Raw genomic sequence first — 14,672 nt, forward strand, 5'->3', positions numbered from 1 at the left:
GAAGTACCACCCACAGGCTCTGAGGTTCCTGGGAGCACTTGCTGGTATGCAGAGCAACTTCTGGGGCCAAGATGAGCTGGAGTGGGCTGTGCTAAGAGCTGGACTTTTCAGGAGGGGCATCAGACCATCCCAGCTGCATCTTAGTGCACACCCTCTGTTCAAAGATAAGGTGGGGTTCTTACTTGGGAGTGTCTGAGGAGGGCTTCACGGCTTCTGTGAACCCTTTGAAATTATAGGCAATATTGTTTCCACATGGCTCAGATGGTAAAGATTCTGCCTACAGTATAAGAGACCCGGGTTCGATCCCTGGGTCAGGAAAATCCTCTGGAGAAGGGAATGGCTACCCATGCCAGTATTCGTGCCTGAGAAATCCCATGGACAGAGGATCCTCATGGGCTGCAGTCCCTGTGGTCGCAAGGAGTCGGACACAGCTGAGTGGCTAACACTTTCTCCTACTTAGCAACATCACCACCCCCTGGCTGCTAGATGACAGTTTCACTCCCAGTGGAAAGCTCCAAATACCCCAGCATCACTAAATAGAGGTAGAGGTGGGTTGGGGTGGGGCACTGTTCCAGTGGTTTGCAGCCCTGATAGGTACATATTAAAATTGTCTCAGGAGCTTCAGAAGCTATCAATGCCTGGTCTCACCCTGACTGATTGCATTCTAGTCTCTGGTTGGGGCTGCGATTTTTTGGGGGGTGGGTGGGAAAAGAACAACAAATATAAAAAGCACAAGTTGTAATAGATAAATTCAAGTAAATTAAAATTTAAAATTTCAGGACATCAAAAGGCTTCATCAGCAAAGTTAAAAGACAAACTAAAAACTGGAAAAATATTTGCACAAATTGACAGATTCAAAAATATGCAATAAATTCCTAAAAATAAAAAAAATTAAAAATAAAGAAAAAGAAAGACAAAACAACCCAAGAGAAAATAGGCAGCAGATGTAAATAGGAAAGACAAGAAGAAGGGGTCAGAATGGCTAATAAAACATAGTACAAAAAAAAAAAACCATAATACAAGAGTCTCACCCCTGCCCCCACCCCCTACTACCAGTTTTTAGGCAATAAATGCCATTGCAAGTACAGTGTATACTATTTCTTATCTACCAGATAGGCAAACGTTTATTGAATTATAAGGCAAAAGAGACTCAGGCTGCTGTTGGGGGTATCAATTGGTACTACTACTTTCTGGGAAATATGACAATATTTAATAAAATTTAAAATGCCCAATAACCTATAAGTATACTTTTATGAAAATGAACTCTAGCTCTAAGTATTAACATGGATAGATACCAAAGGTGATGTTAGGCAAGATGGTAAGTTACAGAAGTGTGCAGTCTCCTGTTTACTTAAAGTGTAGAAAATACAAAACAGTTATACATTTTTGCCAATCATATACATTTTTGCTTTAAAAGAAATGTATGTGGGGGAATATTTAAAACCAAACTGAGGATATTGGGTCTCCACAGGGTGGGAGAGGAGTGAGACTGGGAAGTGACACAGGCTGAAGAAATTGAATAATTTGCCCTTGTGTCAAACCATCCTAGAATGTGGTCCAGCGTGTGTGTTGCTAAGCTCTGCATCCCTTTGTGCATCCTCCTTTTAAGCTCTTATCCCCATATTTGAAAGAAGAACTTTTTCTGAAGGAGTTGTTGTGCTCAATCTGTTTACAAAGATTTAACTGGGGGAAATTAGTGGTTTTGCCAAATAACCTTTTCAATTTCCTGATAATTTTTAAATATTCAAATATTAAAAATATTTCATGCATAGTGTATCAGTGGGCTTCCCTGATAGCTCAGTTGGTAAAGAATCTGCCTGCAATGCAGGAGACCCCAGTCTGATTCCTGGGTCGGGAAGATCTGCCGGAGAAGGGATAGGCTACCCACCCCAGTATTCTTGGGCTTCCCTTGTGGCTCAGCTGGTAAAGAATCTGCCTGCAATGAGGCAGACCTGGGTTTGATCCCTGGGTTGTGAAGATCCCCTGGAGAAGGGAAAGGCTACCCACTCCAGTATTCTGGCCTGGAGAATTCCATGGACTGTATGGGGTGGCATACATGGGGTGGCAAAGAGTCGAACACGACTGAGCAACTTTCACTTTCAGCAAATCAGTACCAGCACATGTTATAACTGTTTATCTACTACATTTTTAATTTTTTTTTTTTTTACATATTTAAAACCTGGATTTGATATATATATAACATATTGACAAAGACATAATCTCCCTATCACTGAAGTTCAAAGAGTTAGTTCAATTATGTTTCTTAACTGTTAAAAAATCATCTATTCTTTTTTTACACCCAGTTTTTTCCCCTATTCTTACAAAACTCTAATCTAATCAGACTGCACTGTGTGAGCTTTGCAAACATTTCTTTATACTGGAGGGAACAAAGAGGTCCATAATTCTTCAGTCTGAGCGCATTTTATATATATATATATATATATATATATATATATATATGTATATATATTTGGTCCCAAAAGAGCCCATAATATATATATATATATATAGATATATTTTTAGTCCCAAAAGTGTTTGAAACAGGAACCAACGTTGACACAGAGCTTCACTATTTTGAAAATCTTCTTACATGTGTTTTAGTCCTGGAATCCAGACTCTTCAGGGTCGATTGGTGCATATAGTTACTTTCATCAGTTTGCAGAGACCATAATGCAGGGGTTTTAAGTGATTTACTCTGAGACCCATTGATCTTGTTGGTCCGAATTCCATGTTCAAATGCACTGAAATGGCAACTTTAGGACAGATCTCACAGGAGAACGCACGGAGCTGGGAGATCATATTACATTGTTGTGCTCAGCTGCTAAATTGGGGGCCAGCTAAATTGGGGGTGTTCAGTTACAAAGAACAGAAATGGCAAACTGGGGTTTGTTGACCTGAGCAATCTCAGTGGACCAGCTGGGATGGAGCAGAATGAGGTGTGGATGCAATGGGTAAGGGATAGAGCCAGGACTGTGGACCACTGTCTGAAGAGCCAAGTTATGGGGGGAGAGCTGAAGTTGGACTTGGGGAGAAAGGAGGGGTTTTTACTTTCTTATTAAAGATAGGAAATTCCAGAGCATGTTTGATGTGGTAGAGGAGGAGAGTGAATGATTTAGATTGTAAATAGAATTCAGATGTGAAAAAGTACAGAGCCTCTGATGGAGTGTTTCACTGAGAGCAGGAGATGGAGCACAGGATGGTACCAAAGCAAGTGCATCGCTCTCTGGTGGATGGAAGGTGGGCCCTCCCACGATGGTCCCTGTTTTCTCCCTGATTCAGCGCTAGCATCTGATGGGGAAGGGATGTGCATTTTTATAAGAAGCTTGAGCCAGAAGGGACAACAAAAGGAAGGAAAAACTCTCCCTATTTTGTTTTTATGATATGACCTGCTCAGACTCCAAAAGTATTAGTGGGTATTTAAAATATCAATAAAAATATTAAAATTTGGATTAGAGCTCAGATATTTTTTTCTGACACTTTCAGTAAGCTAGATTTTTCAATTTACTTTCTTGTTCTTAAGACTCAAGCCTTTTCAAATTCTTATGCTTAATGAAAACCATGTCGGTATACTGCAAATCATAGTGTTCTGAATTTTTAATAATGTAGTTTATTAAGAAATTATCAGGGAATTCCCTGGTGGTCCAGTGGCTAAGACTCTGTGCTCCTGATACAGGGGGGCTGGGTTCGATCCCTGGTCAGGGAACTAGATCCCACATGCCACAACTAAGACTCTATGCAGCCAAATAAATAAAAATAAGTGTTTTTTTTTTTAAAAGAAATTATCACATGGAAGGACTTGACATTTCTGTCTAGTAACTAGAATCTCAGCCCCTACTATTCTCCATTTTGGGTAGAGAAGTGAAAACTATTTTAATGGGGTTTAGAGCAAGATTTTCATGTGAGCTAGTGTGGTGTTCATACTTGTTTGAAGTGTCTAGAGGAAATATTCATGGATCATCAGGATTTGAAAGAAATCACGTGTATTGGAAAACCCTCACTGAGTCAGCTAAGATATCCGAAAGGCCATTAAATGTGCCTTAGATTATTGTTCCTCCCTCCCTTTTTTGGTTGGGATTTGAGATGTACAATTTTGTCAGATCACTTGCTGTCACAGTATGAACGTGTCAAGGTAGGTAAGAAAAACGCATGAAACAGAATACACTCACGTCCTTGAAACATTCTTTGAAGATAAGTTGGTTAATAGAGATGAGGGATTGAACATGCTTTATCCTGGAAGGAGGAAAAGCAGAACAACTCACTTTTGGTTTGCATTAGTGCGCGTAGTGAGGGAGAGGGCTCTGTGTTCAGCTCCACACTTCTGGTCCCCAAATAAGATCCCCAGTGATGGGCTGCTGCAGCCGTGTGAGTGGAGAGCATCCTGTTGTTGTTTTCATTCTTTCAGGGACATCCACGTGGAGCAGGCTTGAGGAAACCAGGCTGGACACAAGGATGGATTTTACTGCTACAACGTCTCCCTGTTTTCAAGTTTGTTTTCCTTAGGGTTAATTTTTTTGGGCAAGTGGGGTAGGGTTCTAGTTTTGACCCTGAATATGATAGTGAGGAAGTGACTTTGTATCTGCGGGGGGCTGTGTCTCTTCCAGTTCTGTGATTCCAACCCTGTATAAATCAAACTCTGTGTATCACCCGGATACTGGAATGAACCACCGAAAGCATTCTGCATCTGCAAATATGACTGAATAGAGTCACACTAACATATTAGAACCCAAAGGTTATTAGCACATAAAATATTTGAAATAAATCTTTGGAATGGAAAGAGGAAGGACATGTTGATTAGTTTCATTAGAGGAGTTCCAGGGTTCCAGTTTCGAAGGGTACACGTGCGTACTCAATCACTTCAGTCTTGTCTGTTTGTGACCCCGAGGACTGTAGCTTGCGAGGCTCCTCTGTCCACTGGACTTCCCAGGCAAGAATGCTGGAGTGATTTGTCGTGACCCTTCTTCAGGGAATTGTCCAGACCCAGGGATCATGCCTGAATCTCTTGCGTCTCCTGCATTGCAGGCAGATTCTTCACCATCTGAGCCACCAGGGAAGCCTGTGAAGAGTATTAAAGGGTGTAAAGTGATGTCTCATTGACACTGTCTCACGTTATCATGAACTAGCAAGTCAAAGAAGGACCCATGTGTCTGATAGCCTGTGTGCCAACCGTGGCATCTAATAAGGCTGCTTTTTGAGATAAGCCAGGGCCATGGAGGCCCAGCTCTCACCAGGCGCATGAGCCACTTGTTCAGAATTTAGACTTCACAGATTCAAAAAGCTGAGAAGACACTGATACTTTCTTGTCCCTGTCTCACCATCGCAACTAGGAGGATTTCCTAGTATGTTGCTTAATTATGCCTCAGTTTTCTCATCTAGGATAGTATAATGTTTGTAATATAAATATTGGCTTCCCAGGTGGCGCTAATCCACCTATCAATGCAGGAGATGCAAGACATGTGGGTTAGATCCTTGGGCTGGGAAGATCCTCTGGAGAAGGAAATGGCAAACTATTCCAGTATTCTTGCCTGGAAAATTCCATGGGCAGAGGACCCTGGTGGGTTACAGTCTGTGGAGTCACAAAGAGTCAGGCACAACTGAGTGACTAAGCGTATATACGATAATATTGAGCAGAGTTCCCTGTGCTTTAGTGATCCTTCTTGGTTAAAGCTTCCTTTCTCGTGATGTTCTGTTTTTGATGCCAAGGTTTATAAATGGCAAAAAATGAGTTTAGTTTTCATTCTCTTTCTGTTTTCTTGAGTTGGTTAAAGTAAAGATAGTAATTATTTATTCCTCAAAGTTTTGGTAAAACACACCTTTAAAACTGCTTAAACCTGGAGATTTTCTGATATTGATGACTCATTCAGTTTCTTTAATATTTTATGTCTATTCGTATTTTCAGTTTCTTTTTGAGTTAATTTTGGCAGTTCATATTTTCCATTCCATTTAAGTTGTCAAGTTTATTGGCATACAGTTGTTCGGGGTGTTCTTTTATAATGTCTTAAAGTTTTACTGCATCTTTTATGACCTATTTTTTATTTGTTGCTGTTGCTGTGTAGTCACTAGGTCATATTCGACTCTTTGTGACCCTGTGGACTAACTCACCAGGCTCCTCTGGCCATGGGATTTCTCATGCAAGAGTCCTGGAGTGGGTTGCCATTTCCTTCTCCAGAGGAATTTACCAATCCAGGGATATATAATCTGAGTCTCCTGCACTGGCAGGCAGATTCTTTACCACTGAGCTGCCAGGGAAGCCCCATATGTTTTATTGGTTTGTTTCAAAGATTCACCCTTTGCCTTTATCTATCCCTTTCTTCTTTAATTTCCTCTTAGTGCATTATTTTGCATTATTTACTTCGTTTTACTTTCTTTGGGTTAACTGTGTTCCTTTACAAACTCCTAGAGTTGTATGCTTAGCTCTTTAATTTCAATTTGTCCTAGTATTACCATTTAAGCAAACATACATTCTGTCTAAGTATTGATTTTGTGGTAGCCCACAAAGTATGGACAGGGAGGCCTGTTCGTGGTGTTGCAAAGAGTTGGACACAATTGAGCAACTGAACTGAACTGAACAGCATACCATGTGTATTTAGCTTTCAAGTATCACCAAGAATTTGAAAGAAGTAATCCCTCCCCACTATCCACATCACTAATTCACAGTTCACAAGAGGCAAGCAGCTTTTCATTTTTCAGTTTCTTTAGAGTTTTTATCTCTTTATTTCTATTTTTTTTCCAGAATTCTCCTTAATATAATGTGCATACATGTTTGCCCCTATATGTGTATGTTTTTTTATAATCAAATGTATTTATTTTTAATTGTAGGATAATTGCTTTACAATATTGTGCTGGTTTCTGCCAAACATCAACATGAAACAGTCATAGGTATGTGTATGTCTTTATTTCTAATCACCATGATGTATTCTCGTTGCTCACTGTTTCAGTTTATCTGCTGACTTCCTGCTGCTGAAGATAAGGGGTGCTCCCACATCCGTCCTCTGCCTCAGTCCTAGGAGAGCCAGGGTCACCGTTTGACACTGAATCGATACTCGGCTCTGCACTATTGTATGGATGTGTGAGTGGTATTCGCCAAATTGCTGTGCAGTAGAGCGTGAATACGTTTCCTGTTTCATAATCCTTTCCCTCCCTCAAGTTAATTATAGGCTCTTGGATTTTGTTTTCCTTGGTTTTCTGCTTTCCTAGCCTATTTGGCTTCCCAAGGTCTCCTCTGTAAGTTTCAACCTCTTTTCACTGTTGCCACACACATCAGATATTTGATTGGTATTCATTCTTTCTCAGAGACCAGCCTCTGAGAATTCCCTGTCTACTCTTTCTGATCTAAACTTGTGCTCTAGGCCTGCTCCAGGAGCCCCTCCAGGGGTTTCTCTTCACTGTTATGCTAGGAATCAGAGTCTTGAACAAGGAAAGGAAAAGGGACTTTCTCCGAAGTTCTCCCACGGGTTCCTGCATCTGGTTCTCCCCCTGTATTTATGCCACTGTTCTGGTGGACCACACTCTTCAGGGGCTTACTGAGAAGAGATGTGTATTGTTCCTGATCATTTCACATAATTCATATTAGTTTCTGAAATACTTGTAATTACCATCTGCCTCTCATACCTGGCTTTCATTCATTGTCATGTGCCTTGGTGTGGGTCATTTTCTTTTATTATCCTGGGAACTTAGTAAGCCCACTCAGTTTGGGAGCTCGTTTGGTTCAGTAGTAGAGGAATTTCTAGAATTATTTCTAGAATAAAACTGTCTTTTTTTGTGCATGTGTGTCTTTATGGAAAAACTGTTATCAACTGTTAGCACTCTTGAACCTATCCTGTTTTTTCTACATTTCTTATCCTTTGTCTTTTTTCCATCATCCTATTTGTGTGTGTGTGTGTGTGTGTATATATATATATATATATATATATATATATATGTACAAATATATATGTATTTACAAGTATGTACATGGGCTTCCCTGGTGCCATTAGTCATAAAGAACCTGCCTGCCAACGCAGGAGACTAAGAGATGTGAGTTCTACCCCTGAGTTGGGAAGATATCTTGGAGGAGGACATGGCAACCCACTCCAATATTCTTGCCTGGAGAATCCCATGGACAGAGGAGCCTGGTGGGCTACTGTCCATAGGGTTGCAAAGAGTCAGATATGACTGAAACGACTTAGCATGCACCTGTTTATTTACATAGCACACATTTATGTGTGTGTGTGTATATACAAATAGGATGATGGAAAAATATATATCAGTTTTATCTTCACTTAAATTTGAATATTTAGTCATTTTTCTTATGATTTCTCCTTTTGTCCATGAATTATTTAAAAGTGTACTTTGTATTTTCTAAAACAGTGTGTATGTTGAGGGGGGCATTGGAAATCTTTTTGCCCTTGATTTTTAATATTACTGAATTTTGATCTGATAATTGGTCAGCATATAATTTTAAAGATATTAATATGTATTGAATTTCCCTTTGACTTAATGCTTTCACATGTGCTTGAACCGGAGGAATATTTTCTGTTTGCTGGATGTAGTATTTTACATGTACTTCCCTTACATCAAGCCTACCAATGGGAAAACATTTATTCACACTTTATCATCTTATCTGTCATTTTCCAGGAGATTTATGTTCACTGGTCCCCGAACAGTCCCTGTATTGTCCCCTCAGTTACTCCCCTCAGTTAATCCTGGAAACCTCTGATTTGGCTTCTGTCTGCACAGTTTTGCCAGAAGGTCACACCCATGGAATCGTACAGTAAGAAGTCTTTTAGCTCTGGCTTCTTTCATTTAGAAAAATCCACTTAAGGCTTACCCCGGTTGTTGTGTGAGTCAACAGTCTGTCCTTCGTTTGGCAGAATCACGTTCTGCTGTGTGCTTGGACACAGTGTGCATATCCAGACCCCTGTGGAAGCTCATCTGGGTTGTTCCCAGTTTGGGGAACAAAGCTGTTACGTTTACACAGAAGTTTTTAAGGAAACATGTATCTTCAGTTTGCTTAGGAGTGGGGTTTCTGAGTCATGTAGTAAGCATGTGTCTAACCCTGTTCCCTCCTCCAGGGGAATCTTCCTGACCCAGGGATCCAACCTGTGTCTCCTGCAGTTCAGGCAGATTCTTTACCATGGGATCCACCAGGGAAGCTCCCTTAATACTGTAGGAAATTGTCAAATGGTTTTGCAAAATGTCTGTGTCATCTGTGTTCCTGCTAATGATGAATGAGCATTTCTGTTGCTCTGCACCTTCACCATTCTTGCATGGTTGGTTTTTAACTTTTAGCCACCTGAAATATGGAGTGGTCCCAAAGTGTGGTTTTAATTTAGCTTTCTTCTTTTTTTTTTTCTCCAGCTGTACAGCAAGTAGGATCTTACTTCCCTGACCAGAGATCGAACCCAAGCCCTTGGCAGTGAGAGCTCAGGGAGTCCTAACCACTGGGCCACCAGGGAATTCTCTAATTTAGCTTTCTTAATGTTTCATTTCACATGCTTATTTGCCATCTGTTTATTATCTTTTGAGAAGTATCTTTTCATATATTTCGCTCATTTTTAAAGGGTAGGGTGGTTCAAACATTGTTGCACTTTAAGAGCTCTTTATATATGCCACACAGATATGAGGTTTTTATCAGATGTAGGATATATAAATATTTATCTCAAAGTTTATGGCTTGACTTTTCATTCTCTTAACAGTGCATTTTACAGAGCAAAAGTTTTAAATTTTTTAAGGGTATGATTTATCAGATTTTCTATTATGACTCATGTTTTTAGGCTCATATCTAAACACTACTCACCACACCCAAGTTCACAGGGATTTTCTCCTCTGTTTCTTCTAGAATTTTTGAAGTTTTAGATTTAGAATTAGGTCAATGATTTACTCTGAGTTGATTTTTGTACACAGTATGAGGCATGGGTGAAGGTTCCTTTTTGTTTTGTTTTTTTCCTTTTTTGCACATGGATACTCCATTGTTCCAGAAACATTTGTTGAAAATATAAAGCTTTCTTTACTAAGTTGCCTTTGTAAATACTTTTGCCAAAAGTGAACTGTGTTTATGTGGCTCTATTTCTGTTTCATTGTTAAATGGACATATCTGTCCCTCCAGCATCTTTCCATTCAGCATCTCTGCAGTCCGAGTGCACTGACACCTTTCCACCACTAGATGGAGCCCGCACAGCAGCTCATTTCCTAGGGCTTCCTCTCCATTCATGTTTCAGTGCTCTGTTTTTTGTTTTTTTTTTAATTGATTTATTTAAACTGGAGACTAATTACTTTAAAATGTTGTAGTGGTTTTTGCCATACATTGACATGAATCAGCCATGAGTGTGCATGTGCCCCCCATCCTGAACCCCCTCCTACCTCTCTCCGCATCCCATCCCTCAGGGTTGTCCCAGTGCACCGGCTTTAAGTGCTCTTTCATGTGTTGAACTTGGACTGGTGATATATTTCACATATGGTAATATGCATGTTTCAATGCTATTCTCTCAAATCATCCCACCCTCGCCTTCTCCCACAGAGTCCAAAAGTCCGTTCTTTATGTCTCTTTGTATATATATCTGTTTTTTGGGTCTCTTTTGCTGTCTTGCATGTAGGGTCATCATCATTTTTGAAATTCCATACATATGCATTAATATACTGTATTGGTGCTTTTCTTTCTGACTTAACTCTATGCTATAATAGACTCCAGTTTCATCCACCTCATTAGAACTGATTCAAATGCATTCTTTTTAATAGCTGAGTAATATTCCATTGTGTGTATGTACCACAGCTTTCTTACCCATTCATTTGCCAATGGACATCTAGGTTGCTTCCATGTCCTAGCTATACTAAACAGTGCTGCAATGAACATTGGGGTACACGTGTCTCTTTCAATTATGGTTTCCTCGGTGTGCATGCACAACAGTGGGATTGCTGGGTCATATGGCAGTTCTCAGTCATGTCTGACTCTTTGCCACCCCATGGACTAGTCCATGGAATTTTCCAGGCCAAAATACTGGAGTGGGTAGCCTTTCCCTTCTCCAGGGGATCTTCCCAACCCAGGGATTGAACCTAGGTCTTCCGCATTGCGGGCAGATTCTTTACCAACTGAGCTATCAGGGAAGCCTCAATCCCAAAGAAAGGCAATGCCAAAGAATGTTCAAATTACCACACAATTGCATTCATCTCACACGCCAGTAAAGTGATGCTCAAAATTCTCCAAGCCAGGCTTCAGCAATACATGAACCGTGAACTTCCATATGTTCAAGCTGGTTTAGAAAAGGCAGAGGAACCAGAGATCAAATTGCCAACATCCGCTGGATCATCGAAAAAGCAAGAGAGTTCCAGAAAAACATCTATTTCTGCTTTATTGACTATGCCAAAGCCTTTGACTGTGTGGATGACAACAATCTGTGGAAAATACTGAAAGATATGGGAATACCAGACCACCTGACCTGCCTCTTGAGAAATCTGTATGCAAGTCAAGAAGCAACAGTTAGAACTGGACATGGAACAACAGACTTTTTCCAAATAGAAAAGGAGTACATCAATGCTGTAAATTGTCACCCTGCTTATTTAACTTATATGCAGAGTACATCATGAGAAACGCTGGACTGGAAGAAGCACAAGCTGGAATCAAGATTACCAGGAGAAATATCATTAACCTCAGATATGCAGATGACACCACCCTTATGGCAGAAAGTGAAGAAGAACTAAAAAGCCTCTTGATGAAAGTGAAAGAGAGTGAAAAAGTTGGCTTAAAGTTCAACATTCAGAAAACTAAGATCATGGCATCTGGTCCAATCACTTCATGGCAAATAGATGGGGAAACAGTGGAAACACTGGCAGACTTTATTTTGGGGGGCTTCAAAATCACTGCAGACGGCCACTGCAGCCATGAAATTAAAAGATGCTTACTCCTTGAAAGGAAAGTTGGGACCAACCTAGACAGCATATTAAAAAGCAGAGACATTACTTGGAATTTAAAAAGTATAGATGTGAGAGTTGGACTATAAAGAAAGCTGAGTGCCGAAGAATTGATGCTTTTGAACTGTGGTGTTGGAGAAGACTCTTGAGAGTCCCTTGGACAGCAAGGAGACCCAACCAGTCCATCATAAAGGGTATCAGTTCTGGGTGTTCATTGGAAGGACTGATGCTGAAGCTGAAACTCCAATACTTTGGCCACCCGATGTGAAGAACTGACTGATTGGAAAAGACCCTGATGCTGGGAAAGATTGAAGGCAGGAGGAGAAGGGGATGACAGAGGATGAGATGGCTGGATGGCATCACTGACTCAATGGACGATGAGTTTGGGTGAACTCCGGGAGTTGGTGATGGACGAGGAGGCCTGGTGTGCTGCAGTCCGTGGACTCTTCACCTGGGTCACAAAGAGTCAGACACAACTGAGTGACTGAACTGAACTGAAGTAAATGGCAGTTCTATTTCCAATTTTTAAAGGAATCTCCACACTGTTCTCCATAGTGGCTGTACTAGTTTGCATTCCCACCAACAATGTAAGAGGGTTCCCTTTCCTCCATACCCTCTCCTCTGTGTTTTATTTATTTATTTATTTTATTTTTTCATTTATTTTTATTCGTTGGAGGCTAATTACTTTACAATATTGTAGTGGTTTTTGCCATACACTGACATGAACCAGCCATGGATTTACATGTATTCCCCATCCTGATCCCCCCTCCCACCTCCCTCCCCATCCCATCCCTTTGGGTCTTCCCAGTGCACCAGCCCTGAGCACTTGTCTCATGCATCCAACCTGGGCTGGCGATCTGTTTCACACTTGATAATATACATGTTTCAATGCTATTCTCTCAGATCATCTCACCCTCGCCTTCTCCCACAGAGTCCAAAGTTTGTTCTATACACCTGTGTCTCTTTTTCTGTCCTGAATATAGTGTTATCGTTACCATCTTTTTAAATTCCATATATATGTGTTAGTATACTGTATTGGTCTTTATCTTTCTGGCTTACTTCACTTTGTATAATGGGCTCCAGTTTCATCCATCTCATTGGAACTGATTCAAATGAATTCTTTTTAATGGCTGAGTAATATTCTATCGTGCATATGTACCATAGCTTTCTTATCCATTCGTCTGCTAATGGACATCTAGGTTGCTTCCATGTCCTGGCTATTATAAACAGTGTTGCGATGAACACTGGGGTACATGTGTCTCTTTCAGATCTGGTTTCCTCAGTGTGTATGCCCAGGAGTGGGATTGCTGGGTCATATGGCAGTTCTATTTCCAGTTTTTTTTTTTTTTTTAGTTGGAGGCTAATTACTTTACATCATTACAGTAGTTTTTGTCATACATTGAAATGAATTAGCCATGGATTTACATGTATTCCCCATCCCGGTCCCCCCTCCCACCTCCCTCTCCACCCCATCCCTCTGGGTCCTCCCAGTGCACCAGGCCTGAGCACTTGTCTCATGCATCCAACCTGGGCTGGTGATCTGTTTCACCCTAGATATACATGTTTCGATGCTGTTCTCTTGAAACATCCCACCCCCGGGTTCTCCCATAGAGTCCACAAGTCTGTTCTATACATCTGAGTCTCTTTTTCTTTTTTTGCATATAGGGTTATCGTTACCATCTTTCTAAATTCCATATATATGTGTTAGTATACTGTAATGGTCTTTATCTTTCTGGCTTACTTCGCTCTGTATAATGGGCTCCAGTTTCACCCATCTCATTAGAACTGATTCAAATGAATTCTTTTTAACGGCTGAGTAATATTCCATGGTGTATATGTACCACAGCTTCCTCATCCATTCATCTGCTGATGGGCATCTAGGTTGCTTCCATGTCCTGGCAATTATAAACAGTGCTGCGATGAACATTGGGGTGCACGTGTCTCTTTCAGATCTGGTTTCCTTGGTGTATATGCCTAGAAGTGGTATTGCTGGGTCATATGGCAGTTCTATTTCCAGTTTTTAAAGGAATCTCCACACTGTTCTCCATAGTGGCTGTACTAGTTTGCATTCCCACCAACAGTGTAAGAGGGTTCCCTCTTCTCCACACCCTCTCCAGCATTTATTGCTTGTAGACTTTTGGATAGCAGCCATCCTGACTGGCGTGTAGTGGTACCTCATTGTGGTTTTGATTTGCATTTCTCTGATAATGAGTGATATTGAGCACCTTTTCATGTGTTTGTTAGCCATCTGTATGTCTTCTTTGGAGAAATGTCTGTTTAGTTCTTTGGCCCATTTTTTGATTGGGTCATTTATTTTTCTGGAATTGAGCTGCAGGAGTTGCTTGTATATTTTTGAGATTAATCTTTTTTTTGTTTCTTCATTTGCTATTATTTTCTCCCATTCTGAAGGCTGTCTTTTCACCTTGTTTATAGTTTCCTTTGTTATGCAAAAGCTTTTAAGTTTAATTAGGTTCAATTTGTTTATTTTTGCTTTTATTTCCAATATTCTGGGAGGTGGGTCATAGAGGATCTTGCTGTGATTTATGTCGGCGAGTTTTGCCTATGTTCTCCTTTAGGAGTTTTATAGTTTCTGGTCTTACATTTAGATCTTTAATCCATTTTGAGTTTATTTTTGTGTATGGTGTTAGAAAGTGTTCTAGTTTCATTCTTTTACAAGTGGTTGACCAGTTTTCCCAGCACCACTTGTTAAAGAGGTTGCCTTTTTTCCATTGTATATTCTTGCCTCCTTTGTCGAAGATAAGGTGTCCATAGGTTCGTGGATTTATCTC

Source organism: Odocoileus virginianus, chromosome 15 (genome assembly GCF_023699985.2).
Source record: "Odocoileus virginianus isolate 20LAN1187 ecotype Illinois chromosome 15, Ovbor_1.2, whole genome shotgun sequence".
Classification (NCBI taxonomy): domain Eukaryota; kingdom Metazoa; phylum Chordata; class Mammalia; order Artiodactyla; family Cervidae; genus Odocoileus; species Odocoileus virginianus.